The sequence below is a fragment of the Pleurodeles waltl genome, chromosome 4_1 (assembly GCF_031143425.1).
Source record: "Pleurodeles waltl isolate 20211129_DDA chromosome 4_1, aPleWal1.hap1.20221129, whole genome shotgun sequence".
In the NCBI taxonomy this organism is placed as follows: domain Eukaryota; kingdom Metazoa; phylum Chordata; class Amphibia; order Caudata; family Salamandridae; genus Pleurodeles; species Pleurodeles waltl.
The window spans coordinates 55,548,669-55,572,033 of NC_090442.1; the positions used below are offsets into that span (position 1 = coordinate 55,548,669).

At 52.8% G+C, this 23,365-nt stretch overlaps 16 non-coding genes across 16 annotated transcripts; 12 read left to right on the forward strand and 4 right to left on the reverse strand.

Annotated features, from left to right (window-relative positions):
* Positions 1-166: 166 nt before the first annotated feature.
* On the reverse strand, positions 167-237 carry TRNAG-GCC (transfer RNA glycine (anticodon GCC)). Its single transcript has one exon. It is a non-coding gene; the product is annotated as a tRNA-Gly (tRNA).
* A 1,706-nt stretch (positions 238-1,943) lies between these two features.
* TRNAN-GUU (transfer RNA asparagine (anticodon GUU)) lies at positions 1,944-2,017 on the forward strand. The gene has a single exon. It is a non-coding gene; the product is annotated as a tRNA-Asn (tRNA).
* Positions 2,018-4,189: 2,172 nt separating this feature from the next.
* TRNAN-GUU (transfer RNA asparagine (anticodon GUU)) lies at positions 4,190-4,263 on the forward strand. Its single transcript has one exon. It is a non-coding gene; the product is annotated as a tRNA-Asn (tRNA).
* A 2,169-nt stretch (positions 4,264-6,432) lies between these two features.
* Positions 6,433-6,506, forward strand: TRNAN-GUU (transfer RNA asparagine (anticodon GUU)). The gene has a single exon. It is a non-coding gene; the product is annotated as a tRNA-Asn (tRNA).
* A 2,152-nt stretch (positions 6,507-8,658) lies between these two features.
* On the forward strand, positions 8,659-8,732 carry TRNAN-GUU (transfer RNA asparagine (anticodon GUU)). The gene has a single exon. It is a non-coding gene; the product is annotated as a tRNA-Asn (tRNA).
* A 253-nt stretch (positions 8,733-8,985) lies between these two features.
* Positions 8,986-9,057, forward strand: TRNAW-CCA (transfer RNA tryptophan (anticodon CCA)). The gene has a single exon. It is a non-coding gene; the product is annotated as a tRNA-Trp (tRNA).
* A 71-nt stretch (positions 9,058-9,128) lies between these two features.
* TRNAG-GCC (transfer RNA glycine (anticodon GCC)) lies at positions 9,129-9,199 on the reverse strand. The gene has a single exon. It is a non-coding gene; the product is annotated as a tRNA-Gly (tRNA).
* Positions 9,200-10,905: 1,706 nt separating this feature from the next.
* On the forward strand, positions 10,906-10,979 carry TRNAN-GUU (transfer RNA asparagine (anticodon GUU)). The gene has a single exon. It is a non-coding gene; the product is annotated as a tRNA-Asn (tRNA).
* A 253-nt stretch (positions 10,980-11,232) lies between these two features.
* On the forward strand, positions 11,233-11,304 carry TRNAW-CCA (transfer RNA tryptophan (anticodon CCA)). The gene has a single exon. It is a non-coding gene; the product is annotated as a tRNA-Trp (tRNA).
* A 71-nt stretch (positions 11,305-11,375) lies between these two features.
* Positions 11,376-11,446, reverse strand: TRNAG-GCC (transfer RNA glycine (anticodon GCC)). The gene has a single exon. It is a non-coding gene; the product is annotated as a tRNA-Gly (tRNA).
* Positions 11,447-15,395: 3,949 nt separating this feature from the next.
* TRNAN-GUU (transfer RNA asparagine (anticodon GUU)) lies at positions 15,396-15,469 on the forward strand. The gene has a single exon. It is a non-coding gene; the product is annotated as a tRNA-Asn (tRNA).
* A 2,479-nt stretch (positions 15,470-17,948) lies between these two features.
* On the forward strand, positions 17,949-18,020 carry TRNAW-CCA (transfer RNA tryptophan (anticodon CCA)). The gene has a single exon. It is a non-coding gene; the product is annotated as a tRNA-Trp (tRNA).
* Positions 18,021-18,091: 71 nt separating this feature from the next.
* On the reverse strand, positions 18,092-18,162 carry TRNAG-GCC (transfer RNA glycine (anticodon GCC)). Its single transcript has one exon. It is a non-coding gene; the product is annotated as a tRNA-Gly (tRNA).
* A 1,706-nt stretch (positions 18,163-19,868) lies between these two features.
* On the forward strand, positions 19,869-19,942 carry TRNAN-GUU (transfer RNA asparagine (anticodon GUU)). The gene has a single exon. It is a non-coding gene; the product is annotated as a tRNA-Asn (tRNA).
* Positions 19,943-22,095: 2,153 nt separating this feature from the next.
* On the forward strand, positions 22,096-22,169 carry TRNAN-GUU (transfer RNA asparagine (anticodon GUU)). Its single transcript has one exon. It is a non-coding gene; the product is annotated as a tRNA-Asn (tRNA).
* A 253-nt stretch (positions 22,170-22,422) lies between these two features.
* Positions 22,423-22,494, forward strand: TRNAW-CCA (transfer RNA tryptophan (anticodon CCA)). The gene has a single exon. It is a non-coding gene; the product is annotated as a tRNA-Trp (tRNA).
* Positions 22,495-23,365: the final 871 nt, after the last annotated feature.

Here is a 23,365-nt window from a genome sequence, read left to right on the forward strand (position 1 = left end):
GGGCTGAGAACTGCATGCACAGGGACCTCGTGGCGCAACGGTAGTGCGTCTGACTCCAGATCAGAAGGTTGCGTGTTCAAATCACGTCGGGGTCACTCTTTGCCATTTTTTTCCCCACCAAGTCTATATCTCTGACTTCTAAAGCAAAGCCAAAAGAAGGGCACTTTGCATTGGCCGGGAATCGAACCCGGGCCTCCCGCGTGGCAGGCGAGAATTCTACCACTGAACCACCAATGCTTCACTTACATAGGCTGAGCAGAGAGCCCTGCCGTAGACAGTAGTGATGAGGCCCATGCATTCGCATGGGACACCTATGAACAAAGTTTGCATGGCAAGCCTTGGACTACCAAACGTTCACATGCTGATGGCAGGAATCAGATGCAGGAGACTGAAACTATGAATGTTTCTGCTTTTGCTAAGGACAGTGGTTTGGGGCCAGTGTTGTGCTTGACGGAGCACGACATCAGCCTGCTCTCTGGCTGCTCCCGGGAGAAGTGGCTGACAGAAAGCACCCTCCAGACCACCAGCAATCTTGTGTTTCACAACATGCCACTGTCACTGGACTTTCCTTCTGGGAAAGCCTAGTCACTGACCTGGCCAGATTCCCTGTCCTCCCCAAAATCCTGGGGAGAAACGGGCAGAGTTCTGCGCCCTGCGCCCTCTTTCGCGTCCCTGACGCGCTCCCAACGCGCCCTACAGCCCTGGTCGGGCACAGCCCTGGTCGGGCTCATACCACTGGGGCCTCTGCCGAGGAAGAGCCCCGGAAGCCTAGGGCCAGGCCTATTGCACAGGCATCTTAGACCAGGCCATTCCGGGATTGCTGTGTTTCACGTCCTGCCCTTCAACACTCCTGGGAGGGCTTTCCCTGAGAACCCTCATGTCTCTGCCCTCCCAGGAGGCTGTGGTTCTATGCAAAATAGGGGGTGCACCACGGGCCGTCCCCTTTCCTCTCTCTCGCCAATATCTTTCACCAAAGCTGAGCCCTGCAGGTAAATGTATCTATCTGGCTGAGGGGCCAGGGAGGGCCTTTGCCTGCAGTCTTACAAGCCAGAGTGCAGAGAAGGCAGCAGCTCTGGGACCGGGACTCTGCTCAAAGACATATCTAACATGCCACAGTGGAGCTGAGATGGGCAAGACACGTGTCTCACAGGCTGGCAGCACACCAAGACAGTGGCAGGAAACTATGCTAACAAGGAAAGAGAAAAGTCACGTGTCTCGTGGCCTTCCCACCATTAGACAGTAGTCTGCGCAAGAAAACATCCAACAGTGACAGGACAACCAAGCAAATGACAAACGCCGTGCTGAATAAAGTCATCTTACATGACATTTCGTACAAAGGCCCAGATCATGGGGATGATCGTGCAGCAGAAGCAGCAAGTATCAGAGCCACCGAACCTGGGGTGAGTTACACGAGGAGAAAGGGCGACATGGGGACAGGGGCTATGGGCTCAGGGAACAGCTACCACAATGCAACCTCGGGTGTGGGGATGCCACTCATTGCGGGTACTGCCCTGGGATTTCCTTTTAGAAAGAATCGCTGGTTAAAGTGTAGTGCACAAAAAACCCAACTCCTCGATTACACTATTAGATAACATCCTTTAACTGCCCCACCCACCCTGTGTGAGTCTCACCCACTTCCCGCCTGCTCCCTCTAGTCTGAGAGTTGTATCTCCACAAAAAACACACAGTGGGGCTCAATGAGCTGCTCATGTCTGATATGGACACCTAAGCAGTGCTGGATTCACAACCTGAAAGCCTGCAAAGGAAAGTGTGCCCGGCAGAAGATAAGCTGCCTGGCAACTCAGAACCTTCTTCTAAGAGAAGTAAGACATGTCACAATGGAGTCTAAGCCTACCTGTCTTATGCCAGGACCTTAGAGCTGCAGGCAGGAGCACAAAGGTAAAAACATATATTGAGTCCCAACACGCTCACTGTGGTGGTTGGTCTCTGTGGCGCAATCGGTTAGCGCGTTCGGCTGTTAACCGAAAGGTTGGTGGTTCAAGCCCACCCAGGGACGTATGCTTTTGCCTACATCAAGTCCTGAATTAAAACACAGCTGTCTGGCTTTGCTCTTAGAGCTCTCGCTTTGCCTGCGTGACATGCTCTATCTCAACATTTCTATCTTCTCTCATCTCTTCACCTCTAGTCATTTCCACCAATAGGACTGGAAACGGGACACCAAGCCTTCTACTTTAACCACAGGCGTACTGAGGGCCAATAAAAGGCACAGAAGCATTTCTTGATCCGGGGCTGAGAACTGCATGCACAGGGACCTCGTGGCGCAACGGTGGCGCGTCTGACTCCAGATCAGACAGTTGCGTGTTCAAATCACGTCGGGGTCACTCTTTGACATTTTTTTCCCCACCAAGTCTATATCTCTGACTTCTAAAGCAAAGCCAAAAGAAGGGCGCTTTGCATTGGCCGGAATCGAACCCGGGCCTCCCACGTGGCAGGCGAGAATTCTACCACTGAACCACCAATGCTTCACTTACATAGGCTGAGCAGAGAGCCCTGCCGTAGACAGTAGTGATGAGGCCCATGCATTCGCATGGGACACCTATGAACAAAGTTTGCATGGCAAGCCTTGGACTACCAAACGTTCACATGCTGATGGCAGGAATCAGATGCAGGAGACTGAAACTATGAATGTTTCTACTTTTGCTAAGGACAGTGGTTTGGGGCCAGTGTTGTGCTTGACGGAGCACGACATCAGCCTGCTCTCTGGCTGCTCCCGGGAGAAGTGGCTGACAGAAAGCACCCTCCAGACCACCAGCAATCTTGTGTTTCACAACATGCCACTGTCACTGGACTTTCCTTCTGGGAAAGCCTAGTCACTGACCTGGCCATATTCCCTGTCCTCCCCAAAATCCTGGGGAGAAACGGGCAGAGTTCTGCGCCATGCGCCCTCTTTCGCGTCCCTAACGCGCTCCCAACGCGCCCTACAGCCCTGGTCGGGCACAGCCCTGGTCGGGCTCATACCACTGGGGCCTCTGCCGAGGAAGAGCCCCGGAAGCCTAGGGCCAGGCCTATTGCACAGGCATCTTAGACCAGGCCATTCCGGGATTGCTGTGTTTCACGTCCTGCCCTTCAACACTCCTGGGAGGGCTTTCCCTGAGAACCCTCATGTCTCTGCCCTCCCAGGAGGCTGTGGTTCTATGCAAAATAGGGGGTGCACCACGGGCCGTCCCCTTTCCTCTCTCTCGCCAATATCTTTCACCAAAGCTGAGCACTGCAGGTAAATGTATCTATCTGGCTGAGGGGCCAGGGAGCGCCTTTGCCTGCAGTCTTACAAGCCAGAGTGCAGAGAAGGCAGCAGCTCTGGGACCGGGACTCTGCTCAAAGACATATCTAACATGCCACAGTGGAGCTGAGATGGGCAAGACACGTGTCTCACAGGCTGGCAGCACACCAAGACAGTGGCAGGAAACTATGCTAACAAGGAAAGAGAAAAGTCACGTGTCTCGTGGCCTTCCCACCATTAGACAGTAGTCTGCGCAAGAAAACATCCAACAGTGACAGGACAACCAAGCAAATGACAAACGCCGTGCTGAATAAAGTCATCTTACATGACATTTCGTACAAAGGCCCAGATCATGGGGATGATCGTGCAGCAGAAGCAGCAAGTATCAGAGCCACCGAACCTGGGGTGAGTTACACGAGGAGAAAGGGCGACATGGGGACAGGGGCTATGGGCTCAGGGAACAGCTACCACAATGCAACCTCGGGTGTGGGGATGCCACTCATTGCGGGTACTGCCCTGGGATTTCCTTTTAGAAAGAATCGCTGGTTAAAGTGTAGTGCACAAAAAACCCAACTCCTCGATTACACTATTAGATAACATCCTTTAACTGCCCCACCCACCCTGTGTGAGTCTCACCCACTTCCCGCCTGCTCCCTCTAGTCTGAGAGTTGTATCTCCACAAAAAACACACAGTGGGGCTCAATGAGCTGCTCATGTCTGATATGGACACCTAAGCAGTGCTGGATTCACAACCTGAAAGCCTGCAAAGGAAAGTGTGCCCGGCAGAAGATAAGCTGCCTGGCAACTCAGAACCTTCTTCTAAGAGAAGTAAGACATGTCACAATGGAGTCTAAGCCTACCTGTCTTATGCCAGGACCTTAGAGCTGCAGGCAGGAGCACAAAGGTAAAAACATATATTGAGTCCCAACACGCTCACTGTGGTGGTTGGTCTCTGTGGCGCAATCGGTTAGCGCGTTCGGCTGTTAACCGAAAGGTTGGTGGTTCAAGCCCACCCAGGGACGTATGCTTTTGCCTACATCAAGTCCTGAATTAAAACACAGCTGTCTGGCTTTGCTCTTAGAGCTCTCGCTTTGCCTGCGTGACATGCTCTATCTCAACATTTCTATCTTCTCTCATCTCTTCACCTCTAGTCATTTCCACCAATAGGACTGGAAACGGGACACCAAGCCTTCTACTTTAACCACAGGCGTACTGAGGGCCAATAAAAGGCACAGAAGCATTTCTTGATCCGGGGCTGAGAACTGCATGCACAGGGACCTCGTGGCGCAACGGTGGCGCGTCTGACTCCAGATCAGACAGTTGCGTGTTCAAATCACGTCGGGGTCACTCTTTGACATTTTTTTCCCCACCAAGTCTATATCTCTGACTTCTAAAGCAAAGCCAAAAGAAGGGCGCTTTGCATTGGCCGGAATCGAACCCGGGCCTCCCACGTGGCAGGCGAGAATTCTACCACTGAACCACCAATGCTTCACTTGCATAGGCTGAGCAGAGAGCCCTGCCGTAGACAGTAGTGATGAGGCCCATGCATTCGCATGGGACACCTATGAACAAAGTTTGCATGGCAAGCCTTGGACTGCCAAACGTTCACATGCTGATGGCAGGAATCAGATGCAGGAGACTGAAACTATGAATGTTTCTGCTTTTGCTAAGGACAGTGGTTTGGGGCCAGTGTTGTGCTTGACAGAGCACGACATCAGCCTGCTCTCTGGCTGCTCCCGGGAGAAGTGGCTGACAGAAAGCACCCTCCAGACCACCAGCAATCTTGTGTTTCACAACATGCCACTGTCACTGGACTTTCCTTCTGGGAAAGCCTAGTCACTGACCTGGCCAGATTCCCTGTCCTCCCCAAAATCCTGGGGAGAAGCGGGCAGAGTTCTGCGCCCTGCGCCCTCTTTCGCGTCCCTAACGCGCTCCCAACGCGCCCTACAGCCCTGGTCGGGCACAGCCCTGGTCGGGCTCATACCACTGGGGCCTCTGCCGAGGAAGAGCCCCGGAAGCCTAGGGCCAGGCCTATTGCACAGGCATCTTAGACCAGGCCATTCCGGGATTGCTGTGTTTCACGTCCTGCCCTTCAACACTCCTGGGAGGGCTTTCCCTGAGAACCCTCATGTCTCTGCCCTCCCAGGAGGCTGTGGTTCTATGCAAAATAGGGGGTGCACCACGGGCCGTCCCCTTTCCTCTCTCTCGCCAATATCTTTCACCAAAGCTGAGCCCTGCAGGTAAATGTATCTATCTGGCTGAGGGGCCAGGGAGGGCCTTTGCCTGCAGTCTTACAAGCCAGAGTGCAGAGAAGGCAGCAGCTCTGGGACCGGGACTCTGCTCAAAGACATATCTAACATGCCACAGTGGAGCTGAGATGGGCAAGACACGTGTCTCACAGGCAGGCAGCACAACAAGACAGTGGCAGGAAACTATGCTAACAAGGAAAGAGAAAAGTCACGTGTCTCGTGGCCTTCCCACCATTAGACAGTAGTCTGCGCAAGAAAACATCCAACAGTGACAGGACAACCAAGCAAATGACAAACGCTGTGCTGAATAAAGTCATCTTACATGACATTTCGTACAAAGGCCCAGATCATGGGGATGATCGCGCAGAAGCAGCAAGTATCAGAGCCACCGAACCTGAGGTGAGTTACACGAGGAGAAAGGGCGACATGGGGACAGGGGCTAGGGGCTCAGGGAACAGCTACCACAATGCAACCTCGGGTGTGGGGATGCCACTCATTGCGGGTACTGCCCTGGGATTTCCTTTTAGAAAGAATCGCTGGTTAAAGTGTAGTGCACAAAAAAACCAACTCCTCGATTACACTATTAGATAACATCCTTTAACTGCCCCACCCACCCTGTGTGAGTCTCACCCACTTCCCGCCTGCTCCCTCTAGTCTGAGAGTTGTATCTCCACAAAAAACACACAGTGGGGCTCAATGAGCTGCTCATGTCTGACATGGACACCTAAGCAGTGCTGGATTCACAACCTGAAAGCCTGCAAAGGAAAGTGTGCCCGGCAGAAGATAAGCTGCCTGGCAACTCAGAACCTTCTTCTAAGAGAAGTAAGACATGTCACAATGGAGTCTAAGCCTACCTGTCTTATGCCAGGACCTTAGAGCTGCAGGCAGGAGCACAAAGGTAAAAACATATATTGAGTCCCAACACACTCACTGCGGTGGTTGGTCTCTGTGGCGCAATCGGTTAGCGCGTTCGGCTGTTAACCGAAAGGTTGGTGGTTCAAGCCCACCCAGGGACGTATGCTTTTGCCTACATCAAGTCCTGAATTAAAACACAGCTGTCTGGCATTGCTCTTAGAGCTCTCGCTTTGCCTGCGTGACATGCTCTATCTCAACATTTCTATCTTCTCTCATCTCTTCACCTCTAGTCATTTCCACCAATAGGACTGGAAACGGGACACCAAGCCTTCTACTTTAACCACAGGCGTACTGAGGGCCAATAAAAGGCACAGAAGCATTTCTTGATCCGGGGCTGAGAACTGCATGCACAGGGACCTCGTGGCGCAACGGTAGCGCGTCTGACTCCAGATCTGAAGGTTGCGTGTTCAAATCACGTCGGGGTCACTCTTTGACATTTTTTCCCCCACCAAGTCTATATCTCTGACTTCTAAAGCAAAGCCAAAAGAAGGGCGCTTTGCATTGGCCGGGAATCGAACCCCGGCCTCCCGCGTGGCAGGCGAGAATTCTTCCACTGAACCACCAATGCTTCACTTACATAGGCTGAGAAGAGAGCCCTGCCGTAGACAGTAGTGATGAGGCCCATGCATTCGCATGGGACACCTATGAACAAAGTTTGCATGGCAAGCCTTGGACTGCCAAACGTTCACATGCTGATGGCAGGAATCAGATGCAGGAGACTGAAACTATGAATGTTTCTGCTTTTGCTAAGGACAGTGGTTTGGGGCCAGTGTTGTGCTTGACAGAGCACGACATCAGCCTGCTCTCTGGCTGCTCCCGGGAGAAGTGGCTGACAGAAAGCACCCTCCAGACCACCAGCAATCTTGTTTCACAACATGCCACTGTCACTGGACTTTCCTTCTGGGAAAGCCTAGTCACTGACCTGGCCAGATTCCCTGTCCTCCCCAAAATCCTGGGGAGAAACGGGCAGAGTTCTGCGCCCTGCGCCCTCTTTCGCGTCCCTAACGCGCTCCCAACGCGCCCTACAGCCCTGGTCGGGCTCATACCACTGGGGCCTCTGCCGAGGAAGAGCCCCGGAAGCCTAGGGCCAGGCCTATTGCACAGGCATCTTAGACCAGGCCATTCCGGGATTCCTGTGTTTCACGTCCTGCCCTTCAACACTCCTGGGAGGGCTTTCCCTCAGAACCCTCATGTCTCTGCCCTCCCAGGAGGCTGTGGTTCTATGCAAAATAGGGGGTGCACCACGGGCCGTCCCCTTTCCTCTCTCTCGCCAATATCTTTCACCAAAGCTGAGCCCTGCAGGTAAATGTATCTATCTGGCTGAGGGGCCAGGGAGGGCCTTTGCCTGCAGTCTTACAAGCCAGAGTGCAGAGAAGGCAGCAGCTCTGGGACCGGGACTCTGCTCAAAGACATATCTAACATGCCACAGTGGAGCTGAGATGGGCAAGACACGTGTCTCACAGGCAGGCAGCACAACAAGACAGTGGCAGGAAACTATGCTAACAAGGAAAGAGAAAAGTCTCGTGTCTCGTGGCCTTCCCACCATTAGACAGTAGTCTGCGCAAGAAAACATCCAACAGTGACAGGACAACCAAGCAAATGACAAACGCTGTGCTGAATAAAGTCATCTTACATGACATTTCGTACAAAGGCCCAGATCATGGGGATGATCGCGCAGAAGCAGCAAGTATCAGAGCCACCGAACCTGAGGTGAGTTACACGAGGAGAAAGGGCGACATGGGGACAGGGGCTAGGGGCTCAGGGAACAGCTACCACAATGCAACCTCGGGTGTGGGGATGCCACTCATTGCGGGTACTGCCCTGGGATTTCCTTTTAGAAAGAATCGCTGGTTAAAGTGTAGTGCACAAAAAACCCAACTCCTCGATTACACTATTAGATAACATCCTTTAACTGCCCCACCCACCCTGTGTGAGTCTCACCCACTTCCTGCCTGCTCCCTCTAGTCTGAGAGTTGTATCTCCACAAAAAACACACAGTAGGGCTCAATGAGCTGCTCATGTCTGACATGGACACCTAAGCAGTGCTGGATTCACAACCTGAAAGCCTGCAAAGGAAAGTGTGCCCGGCAGAAGATAAGCTGCCTGGCAACTCAGAACCTTCTTCTAAGAGAAGTAAGACATGTCACAATGGAGTCTAAGCCTACCTGTCTTATGCCAGGACCTTAGAGCTGCAGGCAGGAGCACAAAGGTAAAAACATATATTGAGTCCCAACACACTCACTGCGGTGGTTGGTCTCTGTGGCGCAATCGGTTAGCGCGTTCGGCTGTTAACCGAAAGGTTGGTGGTTCAAGCCCACCCAGGGACGTATGCTTTTGCCTACATCAAGTCCTGAATTAAAACACAGCTGTCTGGCTTTGCTCTTAGAGCTCTCGCTTTGCCTGCGTGACATGCTCTATCTCAACATTTCTATCTTCTCTCATCTCTTCACCTCTAGTCATTTCCACCAATAGGACTGGAAACGGGACACCAAGCCTTCTACTTTAACCTCAGGCGTACTGAGGGCCAATAAAAGGCACAGAAGCATTTCTTGATCCGGGGCTGAGAAATGCATGCACAGGGACCTCGTGGCGCAACGGTAGCGCGTCTGACTCCAGATCAGAAGGTTGCGTGTTCAAATCACGTCGGGGTCACTCTTTGACATTTTTTTCCCCACCAAGTCTATATCTCTGACTTCTAAAGCAAAGCCAAAAGAAGGGCACTTTGCATTGGCCGGGAATCGAACCCGGGCCTCCCGCGTGGCAGGCGAGAATTCTACCACTGAACCACCAATGCTTCACTTACATAGGCTGAGCAGAGAGCCCTGCCGTAGACAGTAGTGATGAGGCCCATGCATTCGCATGGGACACCTATGAACAAAGTTTGCATGGCAAGCCTTGGACTACCAAACGTTCACATGCTGATGGCAGGAATCAGATGCAGGAGACTGAAACTAGGAATGTTTCTGCTTTTGCTAAGGACAGTGGTTTGGGGCCAGTGTTGTGCTTGACGGAGCACGACATCAGCCTGCTCTCTGGCTGCTCCCGGGAGAAGTGGCTGACAGAAAGCACCCTCCAGACCACCAGCAATCTTGTGTTTCACAACATGCCACTGTCACTGGACTTTCCTTCTGGGAAAGCCTAGTCACTGACCTGGCCAGATTCCCTGTCCTCCCCAAAATCCTGGGGAGAAACGGGCAGAGTTCTGCGCCCTGCGCCCTCTTTCGCGTCCCTAACGCGCTCCCAACGCGCCCTACAGCCCTGGTCGGGCACAGCCCTGGTCGGGCTCATACCACTGGGGCCTCTGCCGAGGAAGAGCCCCGGAAGCCTAGGGCCAGGCCTATTGCACAGGCATCTTAGACCAGGCCATTCCGGGATTGCTGTGTTTCACGTCCTGCCCTTCAACACTCCTGGGAGGGCTTTCCCTGAGAACCCTCATGTCTCTGCCCTCCCAGGAGGCTGTGGTTCTATGCAAAATAGGGGGTGCACCACGGGCCGTCCCCTTTCCTCTCTCTCGCCAATATCTTTCACCAAAGCTGAGCCCTGCAGGTAAATGTATCTATCTGGCTGAGGGGCCAGGGAGGGCCTTTGCCTGCAGTCTTACAAGCCAGAGTGCAGAGAAGGCAGCAGCTCTGGGACCGGGACTCTGCTCAAAGACATATCTAACATGCCACAGTGGAGCTGAGATGGGCAAGACACGTGTCTCACAGGCTGGCAGCACACCAAGACAGTGGCAGGAAACTATGCTAACAAGGAAAGAGAAAAGTCACGTGTCTCGTGGCCTTCCCACCATTAGACAGTAGTCTGCGCAAGAAAACATCCAACAGTGACAGGACAACCAAGCAAATGACAAACGCCGTGCTGAATAAAGTCATCTTACATGACATTTCGTACAAAGGCCCAGATCATGGGGATGATCGTGCAGCAGAAGCAGCAAGTATCAGAGCCACCGAACCTGGGGTGAGTTACACGAGGAGAAAGGGCGACATGGGGACAGGGGCTATGGGCTCAGGGAACAGCTACCACAATGCAACCTCGGGTGTGGGGATGCCACTCATTGCGGGTACTGCCCTGGGATTTCCTTTTAGAAAGAATCGCTGGTTAAAGTGTAGTGCACAAAAAACCCAACTCCTCGATTACACTATTAGATAACATCCTTTAACTGCCAAACCCACCCTGTGTGAGTCTCACCCACTTCCCGCCTGCTCCCTCTAGTCTGAGAGTTGTATCTCCACAAAAAACACACAGTGGGGCTCAATGAGCTGCTCGTGTCTGACATGGACACCTAAGCAGTGCTGGATTCACAACCTGAAAGCCTGCAAAGGAAAGTGTGCCCGGCAGAAGATAAGCTGCCTGGCAACTCAGAACCTTCTTCTAAGAGAAGTAAGACATGTCACAATGGAGTCTAAGCCTACCTGTCTTATGCCAGGACCTTAGAGCTGCAGGCAGGAGCACAAAGGTAAAAACATATATTGAGTCCCAACACACTCACTGCGGTGGTTGGTCTCTGTGGCGCAATCGGTTAGCGCGTTCGGCTGTTAACCGAAAGGTTGGTGGTTCAAGCCCACCCAGGGACGTATGCTTTTGCCTACATCAAGTCCTGAATTAAAACACAGCTGTCTGGCATTGCTCTTAGAGCTCTCGCTTTGCCTGCGTGACATGCTCTATCTCAACATTTCTATCTTCTCTCATCTCTTCACCTCTAGTCATTTCCACCAATAGGACTGGAAACGGGACACCAAGCCTTCTACTTTAACCACAGGCGTACTGAGGGCCAATAAAAGGCACAGAAGCATTTCTTGATCCGGGGCTGAGAACTGCATGCACAGGGACCTCGTGGCGCAACGGTAGCGCGTCTGACTCCAGATCAGAAGGTTGCGTGTTCAAATCACGTCGGGGTCACTCTTTGACATTTTTTCCCCCACCAAGTCTATATCTCTGACTTCTAAAGCAAAGCCAAAAGAAGGGCGCTTTGCATTGGCCGGGAATCGAACCCGGGCCTCCCGCGTGGCAGGCGAGAATTCTACCACTGAACCACCAATGCTTCACTTACATAGGCTGAGCAGAGAGCCCTGCCGTAGACAGTAGTGATGAGGCCCATGCATTCGCATGGGACACCTATGAACAAAGTTTGCATGGCAACCCTTGGACTGCCAAACGTTCACATGCTGATGGCAGGAATCAGATGCAGGAGACTGAAACTATGAATGTTTCTGCTTTTGCTAAGGACAGTGGTTTGGGGCCAGTGTTGTGCTTGACAGAGCACGACATCAGCCTGCTCTCTGGCTGCTCCCGGGAGAAGTGGCTGACAGAAAGCACCCTCCAGACCACCAGCAATCTTGTGTTTCACAACATGCCACTGTCACTGGACTTTCCTTCTGGGAAAGCCTAGTCACTGACCTGGCCAGATTCCCTGTCCTCCCCAAAATCCTGGGGAGAAACGGGCAGAGTTCTGCGCCATGCGCCCTCTTTCGCGTCCCTAACGCGCTCCCAACGCGCCCTACAGCCCTGGTCGGGCACAGCCCTGGTCGGGCTCATACCACTGGGGCCTCTGCCGAGGAAGAGCCCCGGAAGCCTAGGGCCAGGCCTATTGCACAGGCATCTTAGACCAGGCCATTCCGGGATTGCTGTGTTTCACGTCCTGCCCTTCAACACTCCTGGGAGGGCTTTCCCTGAGAACCCTCATGTCTCTGCCCTCCCAGGAGGCTGTGGTTCTATGCAAAATAGGGGGTGCACCACGGGCCGTCCCCTTTCCTCTCTCTCGCCAATATCTTTCACCAAAGCTGAGCCCTGCAGGTAAATGTATCTATCTGGCTGAGGGGCCAGGGAGGGCCTTTGCCTGCAGTCTTACAAGCCAGAGTGCAGAGAAGGCAGCAGCTCTGGGACCGGGACTCTGCTCAAAGACATATCTAACATGCCACAGTGGAGCTGAGATGGGCAAGACACGTGTCTCACAGGCTGGCAGCACACCAAGACAGTGGCAGGAAACTATGCTAACAAGGAAAGAGAAAAGTCACGTGTCTCGTGGCCTTCCCACCATTAGACAGTAGTCTGCGCAAGAAAACATCCAACAGTGACAGGACAACCAAGCAAATGACAAACGCCGTGCTGAATAAAGTCATCTTACATGACATTTCGTACAAAGGCCCAGATCATGGGGATGATCGCGCAGCAGAAGCAGCAAGTATCAGAGCCACCGAACCTGGGGTGAGTTACACGAGGAGAAAGGGCGACATGGGGACAGGGGCTATGGGCTCAGGGAACAGCTACCACAATGCAACCTCGGGTGTGGGGATGCCACTCATTGCGGGTACTGCCCTGGGATTTCCTTTTAGAAAGAATCGCTGGTTAAAGTGTAGTGCACAAAAAACCCAACTCCTCGATTACACTATTAGATAACATCCTTTAACTGCCCCACCCACCCTGTGTGAGTCTCACCCACTTCCCGCCTGCTCCCTCTAGTCTGAGAGTTGTATCTCCACAAAAAACACACAGTGGGGCTCAATGAGCTGCTCATGTCTGACATGGACACCTAAGCAGTGCTGGATTCACAACCTGAAAGCCTGCAAAGGAAAGTGTGCCCGGCAGAAGATAAGCTGCCTGGCAACTCAGAACCTTCTTCTAAGAGAAGGAAGACATGTCACAATGGAGTCTAAGCCTACCTGTCTTATGCCAGGACCTTAGAGCTGCAGGCATGAGCACAAAGGTAAAAACATATATTGAGTCCCAACACGCTCACTGCGGTGGTTGGTCTCTGTGGCGCAATCGGTTAGCGCGTTCAGCTGTTAACCGAAAGGTTGGTGGTTCAAGCCCACCCAGGGACGTATGCTTTTGCCTACATCAAGTCCTGAATTAAAACACAGCTGTCTGGCTTTGCTCTTAGAGCTCTCGCTTTGCCTGCGTGACATGCTCTATCTCAACATTTCTATCTTCTCTCATCTCTTCACCTCTAGTCATTTCCACCAATAGGACTGGAAACGGGACACCAAGCCTTCTACTTTAACCACAGGCGTACTGAGTGCCAATAAAAGGCACAGAAGCATTTCTTGATCCGGGGCTGAGAACTGCATGCACAGGGACCTCGTGGCGCAACGGTGGCGCGTCTGACTCCAGATCAGACGGTTGCGTTTTCAAATCACGTCGGGGTCACTCTTTGACATTTTTTTCCCCACCAAGTCTATATCTCTGACTTCTAAAGCAAAGCCAAAAGAAGGGCGCTTTGCATTGGCCGGAATCGAACCCGGGCCTCCCACGTGGCAGGCGAGAATTCTACCACTGAACCACCAATGCTTCACTTACATAGGCTGAGCAGAGAGCCCTGCCGTAGACAGTAGTGATGAGGCCCATGCATTCGCATGGGACACCTATGAACAAAGTTTGCATGGCAAGCCTTGGACTGCCAAACGTTCACATGCTGATGGCAGGAATCAGATGCAGGAGACTGAAACTATGAATGATTCTGCTTTTGCTAAGGACAGTGGTTTGGGGCCAGTGTTGTGCTTGACAGAGCACGACATCAGCCTGCTCTCTGGCTGCTCCCGGGAGAAGTGGCTGACAGAAAGCACCCTCCAGACCACCAGCAATCTTGTGTTTCACAACATGCCACTGTCACTGGACTTTCCTTCTGGGAAAGCCTAGTCACTGACCTGGCCAGATTCCCTGTCCTCCCCAAAATCCTGGGGAGAAACGGGCAGAGTTCTGCGCCCTGCGCCCTCTTTCGCGTCCCTAACGCGCTCCCAACGCGCCCTACAGCCCTGGTTGGGCACAGCCCTGGTCGGGCTCATACCACTGGGGCCTCTGCCGAGGAAGAGCCCCGGAAGCCTAGGGCCAGGCCTATTGCACAGGCATCTTAGACCAGGCCATTCCGGGATTGCTGTGTTTCACGTCCTGCCCTTCAACACTCCTGGGAGGGCTTTCCCTGAGAACCCTCATGTCTCTGCCCTCCCAGGAGGCTGTGGTTCTATGCAAAATAGGGGGTGCACCACGGGCCGTCCCCTTTCCTCTCTCTCGCCAATATCTTTCACCAAAGCTGAGCCCTGCAGGTAAATGTATCTATCTGGCTGAGGGGCCAGGGAGGGCCTTTGCCTGCAGTCTTACAAGCCAGAGTGCAGAGAAGGCAGCAGCTCTGGGACCGGGACTCTGCTCAAAGACATATCTAACATGCCACAGTGGAGCTGAGATGGGCAAGACACGTGTCTCACAGGCAGGCAGCACAACAAGACAGTGGCAGGAAACTATGCTAACAAGGAAAGAGAAAAGTCACGTGTCTCGTGGCCTTCCCACCATTAGACAGTAGTCTGCGCAAGAAAACATCCAACAGTGACAGGACAACCAAGCAAATGACAAACGCTGTGCTGAATAAAGTCATCTTACATGACATTTCGTACAAAGGCCCAGATCATGGGGATGATCGCGCAGAAGCAGCAAGTATCAGAGCCACCGAACCTGAGGTGAGTTACACGAGGAGAAAGGGCGACATGGGGACAGGGGCTAGGGGCTCAGGGAACAGCTACCACAATGCAACCTCGGGTGTGGGGATGCCACTCATTGCGGGTACTGCCCTGGGATTTCCTTTTAGAAAGAATCGCTGGTTAAAGTGTAGTGCACAAAAAACCCAACTCCTCGATTACACTATTAGATAACATCCTTTAACTGCCCCACCCACCCTGTGTGAGTCTCACCCACTTCCCGCCTGCTCCCTCTAGTCTGAGAGTTGTATCTCCACAAAAAACACACAGTGGGGCTCAATGAGCTGCTCATGTCTGACATGGACACCTAAGCAGTGCTGGATTCACAACCTGAAAGCCTGCAAAGGAAAGTGTGCCCGGCAGAAGATAAGCTGCCTGGCAACTCAGAACCTTCTTCTAAGAGAAGTAAGACATGTCACAATGGAGTCTAAGCCTACCTGTCTTATGCCAGGACCTTAGAGCTGCAGGCAGGAGCACAAAGGTAAAAACATATATTGAGTCCCAAAACACTCACTGCGGTGGTTGGTCTCTGTGGCGCAATCGGTTAGCGCGTTCGGCTGTTAACCGAAAGGTTGGTGGTTCAAGCCCACCCAGGGACGTATGCTTTTGCCTACATCAAGTCCTGAATTAAAACACAGCTGTCTGGCATTGCTCTTAGAGCTCTCGCTTTGCCTGCGTGACATGCTCTATCTCAACATTTCTATCTTCTCTCATCTCTTCACCTCTAGTCATTTCCACCAATAGGACTGGAAACGGGACACCAAGCCTTCTACTTTAACCACAGGCGTACTGAGGGCCAATAAAAGGCACAGAAGCATTTCTTGATCCGGGGCTGAGAACTGCATGCACAGGGACCTCGTGGCGCAACGGTAGCGCGTCTGACTCCAGATCTGAAGGTTGCGTGTTCAAATCACGTCGGGGTCACTCTTTGACATTTTTTCCCCCACCAAGTCTATATCTCTGACTTCTAAAGCAAAGCCAAAAGAAGGGCGCTTTGCATTGGCCGGGAATCGAACCCCGGCCTCCCGCGTGGCAGGCGAGAACTCTTCCACTGAACCACCAATGCTTCACTTACATAGGCTGAGCAGAGAGCCCTGCCGTAGACAGTAGTGATGAGGCCCATGCATTCGCATGGGACACCTATGAACAAAGTTTGCATGGCAAGCCTTGGACTGCCAAACGTTCACATGCTGATGGCAGGAATCAGATGCAGGAGACTGAAACTATGAATGTTTCTGCTTTTGCTAAGGACAGTGGTTTGGGGCCAGTGTTGTGCTTGACAGAGCACGACATCAGCCTGCTCTCTGGCTGCTCCCGGGAGAAGTGGCTGACAGAAAGCACCCTCCAGACCACCAGCAATCTTGTTTCACAACATGCCACTGTCACTGGACTTTCCTTCTGGGAAAGCCTAGTCACTGACCTGGCCAGATTCCCTGTCCTCCCCAAAATCCTGGGGAGAAACGGGCAGAGTTCTGCGCCCTGCGCCCTCTTTCGCGTCCCTAACGCGCTCCCAACGCGCCCTACAGCCCTGGTCGGGCTCATACCACTGGGGCCTCTGCCGAGGAAGAGCCCCGGAAGCCTAGGGCCAGGCCTATTGCACAGGCATCTTAGACCAGGCCATTCCGGGATTCCTGTGTTTCACGTCCTGCCCTTCAACACTCCTGGGAGGGCTTTCCCTGAGAACCCTCATGTCTCTGCCCTCCCAGGAGGCTGTGGTTCTATGCAAAATAGGGGGTGCACCACGGGCCGTCCCCTTTCCTCTCTCTCGCCAATATCTTTCACCAAAGCTGAGCCCTGCAGGTAAATGTATCTATCTGGCTGAGGGGCCAGGGAGGGCCTTTGCCTGCAGTCTTACAAGCCAGAGTGCAGAGAAGGCAGCAGCTCTGGGACCGGGACTCTGCTCAAAGACATATCTAACATGCCACAGTGGAGCTGAGATGGGCAAGACACGTGTCTCACAGGCAGGCAGCACAACAAGACAGTGGCAGGAAACTATGCTAACAAGGAAAGAGAAAAGTCTTGTGTCTCGTGGCCTTCCCACCATTAGACAGTAGTCTGCGCAAGAAAACATCCAACAGTGACAGGACAACCAAGCAAATGACAAACGCCGTGCTGAATAAAGTCATCTTACATGACATTTCGTACAAAGGCCCAGATCATGGGGATGATCGCGCAGAAGCAGCAAGTATCAGAGCCACCGAACCTGAGGTGAGTTACACGAGGAGAAAGGGCGACATGGGGACAGGGGCTAGGGGCTCAGGGAACAGCTACCACAATGCAACCTCGGGTGTGGGGATGCCACTCATTGCGGGTACTGCCCTGGGATTTCCTTTTAGAAAGAATCGCTGGTTAAAGTGTAGTGCACAAAAAACCCAACTCCTCGATTACACTATTAGATAACATCCTTTAACTGCCCCACCCACCCTGTGTGAGTCTCACCCACTTCCTGCCTGCTCCCTCTAGTCTGAGAGTTGTATCTCCACAAAAAACACACAGTAGGGCTCAATGAGCTGCTCATGTCTGACATGGACACCTAAGCAGTGCTGGATTCACAACCTGAAAGCCTGCAAAGGAAAGTGTGCCCGGCAGAAGATAAGCTGCCTGGCAACTCAGAACCTTCTTCTAAGAGAAGTAAGACATGTCACAATGGAGTCTAAGCCTACCTGTCTTATGCCAGGACCTTAGAGCTGCAGGCAGGAGCACAAAGGTAAAAACATATATTGAGTCCCAACACACTCACTGCGGTGGTTGGTCTCTGTGGCGCAATCGGTTAGTGCGTTCGGCTGTTAACCGAAAGGTTGGTGGTTCAAGCCCACCCAGGGACGTATGCTTTTGCCTACATCAAGTCCTGAATTAAAACACAGCTGTCTGGCTTTGCTCTTAGAGCTCTCGCTTTGCCTGCGTGACATGCTCTATCTCAACATTTCTATCTTCTCTCATCTCTTCACCTCTAGTCATTTCCACCAATAGGACTGGAAACGGGACACCAAGCCTTCTACTTTAACCACAGGCGTACTGAGGGCCAATAAAAGGCACAGAAGCATTTCTTGATCCGGGGCTGAGAACTGCATGCACAGGGACCTCGTGGCGCAACGGTAGCGCGTCTGACTCCAGATCAGAAGGTTGCGTGTTCAAATCACGTCGGGGTCACTCTTTGACATTTTTTTCCCCACCAAGTCTATATCTCTGACTTCTAAAGCAAAGCCAAAAGAAGGGCACTTTGCATTGGCCGGGAATCGAACCCGGGCCTCCCGCGTGGCAGGCGAGAATTCTACCACTGAACCACCAATGCTTCACTTACATAGGCTGAGCAGAGAGCCCTGCCGTAGACAGTAGTGATGAGGCCCATGCATTCGCATGGGACACCTATGAACAAAGTTTGCATGGCAAGCCTTGGACTACCAAACGTTCACATGCTGATGGCAGGAATCAGATGCAGGAGACTGAAACTATGAATGTTTCTGCTTTTGCTAAGGACAGTGGTTTGGGGCCAGTGTTGTGCTTGACGGAGCACGACATCAGCCTGCTCTCTGGCTGCTCCCGGGAGAAGTGGCTGACAGAAAGCACCCTCCAGACCACCAGCAATCTTGTGTTTCACAACATGCCACTGTCACTGGACTTTCCTTCTGGGAAAGCCTAGTCACTGACCTGGCCAGATTCCCTGTCCTCCCCAAAATCCTGGGGAGAAACGGGCAGAGTTCTGCGCCATGCGCCCTCTTTCGCGTCCCTAACGCGCTCCCAACGCGCCCTACAGCCCTGGTCGGGCACAGCCCTGGTCGGGCTCATACCACTGGGGCCTCTGCCGAGGAAGAGACCCGGAAGCCTAGGGCCAGGCCTATTGCACAGGCATCTTAGACCAGGCCATTCCGGGATTGCTGTGTTTCACGTCCTGCCCTTCAACACTCCTGGGAGGGCTTTCCCTGAGAACCCTCATGTCTCTGCCCTCCCAGGAGGCTGTGGTTCTATGCAAAATAGGGGGTGCACCACGGGCCGTCCCCTTTCCTCTCTCTCGCCAATATCTTTCACCAAAGCTGAGCCCTGCAGGTAAATGTATCTATCTGGCTGAGGGGCCAGGGAGGGCCTTTGCCTGCAGTCTTACAAGCCAGAGTGCAGAGAAGGCAGCAGCTCTGGGACCGGGACTCTGCTCAAAGACATATCTAACATGCCACAGTGGAGCTGAGATGGGCAAGACACGTGTCTCACAGGCTGGCGGCACACCAAGACAGTGGCAGGAAACTATGCTAACAAGGAAAGAGAAAAGTCACGTGTCTCGTGGCCTTCCCACCATTAGACAGTAGTCTGCGCAAGAAAACATCCAACAGTGACAGGACAACCAAGCAAATGACAAACGCCGTGCTGAATAAAGTCATCTTACATGACATTTCGTACAAAGGCCCAGATCATGGGGATGATCGTGCAGCAGAAGCAGCAAGTATCAGAGCCACCGAACCTGGGGTGAGTTACACGAGGAGAAAGGGCGACATGGGGACAGGGGCTATGGGCTCAGGGAACAGCTACCACAATGCAACCTCGGGTGTGGGGATGCCACTCATTGCGGGTACTGCCCTGGGATTTCCTTTTAGAAAGAATCGCTGGTTAAAGTGTAGTGCACAAAAAACCCAACTCCTCGATTACACTATTAGATAACATCCTTTAACTGCCCCACCCACCCTGTGTGAGTCTCACCCACTTCCCGCCTGCTCCCTCTAGTCTGAGAGTTGTATCTCCACAAAAAACACACAGTGGGGCTCAATGAGCTGCTCATGTCTGATATGGACACCTAAGCAGTGCTGGATTCACAACCTGAAAGCCTGCAAAGGAAAGTGTGCCCGGCAGAAGATAAGCTGCCTGGCAACTCAGAACCTTCTTCTAAGAGAAGTAAGACATGTCACAATGGAGTCTAAGCCTACCTGTCTTATGCCAGGACCTTAGAGCTGCAGGCAGGAGCACAAAGGTAAAAACATATATTGAGTCCCAACACGCTCACTGTGGTGGTTGGTCTCTGTGGCGCAATCGGTTAGCGCGTTCGGCTGTTAACCGAAAGGTTGGTGGTTCAAGCCCACCCAGGGACGTATGCTTTTGCCTACATCAAGTCCTGAATTAAAACACAGCTGTCTGGCTTTGCTCTTAGAGCTCTCGCTTTGCCTGCGTGACATGCTCTATCTCAACATTTCTATCTTCTCTCATCTCTTCACCTCTAGTCATTTCCACCAATAGGACTGGAAACGGGACACCAAGCCTTCTACTTTAACCACAGGCGTACTGAGGGCCAATAAAAGGCACAGAAGCATTTCTTGATCCGGGGCTGAGAACTGCATGCACAGGGACCTCGTGGCGCAACGGTGGCGCGTCTGACTCCAGATCAGACAGTTGCGTGTTCAAATCACGTCGGGGTCACTCTTTGACATTTTTTTCCCCTCCAAGTCTATATCTCTGACTTCTAAAGCAAAGCCAAAAGAAGGGCGCTTTGCATTGGCCGGAATCGAACCCGGGCCTCCCACGTGGCAGGCGAGAATTCTACCACTGAACCACCAATGCTTCACTTACATAGGCTGAGCAGAGAGCCCTGCCGTAGACAGTAGTGATGAGGCCCATGCATTCGCATGGGACACCTATGAACAAAGTTTGCATGGCAAGCCTTGGACTGCCAAACGTTCACATGCTGATGGCAGGAATCAGATGCAGGAGACTGAAACTATGAATGTTTCTGCTTTTGCTAAGGACAGTGGTTTGGGGCCAGTGTTGTGCTTGACAGAGCACAACATCAGCCTGCTCTCTGGCTGCTCCCGGGAGAAGTGGCTGACAGAAAGCACCCTCCAGACCACCAGCAATCTTGTGTTTCACAACATGCCACTGTCACTGGACTTTCCTTCTGGGAAAGCCTAGTCACTGACCTGGCCAGATTCCCTGTCCTCCCCAAAATCCTGGGGAGAAACGGGCAGAGTTCTGCGCCCTGCGCCCTCTTTCGCGTCCCTAACGCGCTCCCAACGCGCCCTACAGCCCTGGTCGGGCTCATACCACTGGGGCCTCTGCCGAGGAAGAGCCCCGGAAGCCTAGGGCCAGGCCTATTGCACAGGCATCTTAGACCAGGCCATTCCGGGATTCCTGTGTTTCACGTCCTGCCCTTCAACACTCCTGGGAGGGCTTTTCCTGAGAACCCTCATGTCTCTGCCCTCCCAGGAGGCTGTGGTTCTATGCAAAATAGGGGGTGCACCACGGGCCGTCCCCTTTCCTCTCTCTCGCCAATATCTTTCACCAAAGCTGAGCCCTGCAGGTAAATGTATCTATCTGGCTGAGGGGCCAGGGAGGGCCTTTGCCTGCAGTCTTACAAGCCAGAGTGCAGAGAAGGCAGCAGCTCTGGGACCGGGACTCTGCTCAAAGACATATCTAACATGCCACAGTGGAGCTGAGATGGGCAAGACACGTGTCTCACAGGCAGGCAGCACAACAAGACAGTGGCAGGAAACTATGCTAACAAGGAAAGAGAAAAGTCTCGTGTCTCGTGGCCTTCCCACCATTAGACAGTAGTCTGCGCAAGAAAACATCCAACAGTGACAGGACAACCAAGCAAATGACAAACGCTGTGCTGAATAAAGTCATCTTACATGACATTTCGTACAAAGGCCCAGATCATGGGGATGATCGCGCAGAAGCAGCAAGTATCAGAGCCACCGAACCTGAGGTGAGTTACACGAGGAGAAAGGGCGACATGGGGACAGGGGCTAGGGGCTCAGGGAACAGCTACCACAATGCAACCTCGGGTGTGGGGATGCCACTCATTGCGGGTACTGCCCTGGGATTTCCTTTTAGAAAGAATCGCTGGTTAAAGTGTAGTGCACAAAAAACCCAACTCCTCGATTACACTATTAGATAACATCCTTTAACTGCCCCACCCACCCTGTGTGAGTCTCACCCACTTCCTGCCTGCTCCCTCTAGTCTGAGAGTTGTATCTCCACAAAAAACACACAGTAGGGCTCAATGAGCTGCTCATGTCTGACATGGACACCTAAGCAGTGCTGGATTCACAACCTGAAAGCCTGCAAAGGAAAGTGTGCCCGGCAGAAGATAAGCTGCCTGGCAACTCAGAACCTTCTTCTAAGAGAAGTAAGACATGTCACAATGGAGTCTAAGCCTACGTGTCTTATGCCAGGACCTTAGAGCTGCAGGCAGGAGCACAAAGGTAAAAACATATATTGAGTCCCAACACACTCACTGCGGTGGTTGGTCTCTGTGGCGCAATCGGTTAGCGCGTTCGGCTGTTAACCGAAAGGTTGGTGGTTCAAGCCCACCCAGGGACGTATGCTTTTGCCTACATCAAGTCCTGAATTAAAACACAGCTGTCTGGCTTTGCTCTTAGAGCTCTCGCTTTGCCTGCGTGACATGCTCTATCTCAACATTTCTATCTTCTCTCATCTCTTCACCTCTAGTCATTTCCACCAATAGGACTGGAAACGGGACACCAAGCCTTCTACTTTAACCACAGGCGTACTGAGGGCCAATAAAAGGCACAGAAGCATTTCTTGATCCGGGGCTGAGAACTGCATGCACAGGGACCTCGTGGCGCAACGGTAGCGCGTCTGACTCCAGATCAGAAGGTTGCGTGTTCAAATCACGTCGGGGTCACTCTTTGACATTTTTTTCCCCACCAAGTCTATATCTCTGACTTCTAAAGCAAAGCCAAAAGAAGGGCACTTTGCATTGGCCGGGAATCGAACCCGGGGCTCCCGCGTGGCAGGCGAGAATTCTACCACTGAACCACCAATGCTTCACTTACATAGGCTGAGCAGAGAGCCCTGCCGTAGACAGTAGTGATGAGGCCCATGCATTTGCATGGGACACCTATGAACAAAGTTTGCATGGCAAGCCTTGGACTACCAAACGTTCACATGCTGATGGCAGGAATCAGATGCAGGAGACTGAAACTATGAATGTTTCTGCTTTTGCTAAGGACAGTGGTTTGGGGCCAGTGTTGTGCTTGACGGAGCACGACATCAGCCTGCTCTCTGGCTGCTCCCGGGAGAAGTGGCTGACAGAAAGCACCCTCCAGACCACCAGCAATCTTGTGTTTCACAACATGCCACTGTCACTGGACTTTCCTTCTGGGAAAGCCTAGTCACTGACCTGGCCAGATTCCCTGTCCTCCCCAAAATCCTGGGGAGAAACGGGCAGAGTTCTGCGCCCTGCGCCCTCTTTCGCGTCCCTAACGCGCTCCCAACGCGCCCTACAGCCCTGGTCGGGCACAGCCCTGGTCGGGCTCATACCACTGGGGCCTCTGCCGAGGAAGAGCCCCGGAAGCCTAGGGCCAGGCCTATTGCACAGGCATCTTAGACCAGGCCATTCCGGGATTGCTGTGTTTCACGTCCTGCCCTTCAACACTCCTGGGAGGGCTTTCCCTGAGAACCCTCATGTCTCTGCCCTCCCAGGAGGCTGTGGTTCTATGCAAAATAGGGGGTGCACCACGGGCCGTCCCCTTTCCTCTCTCTCGCCAATATCT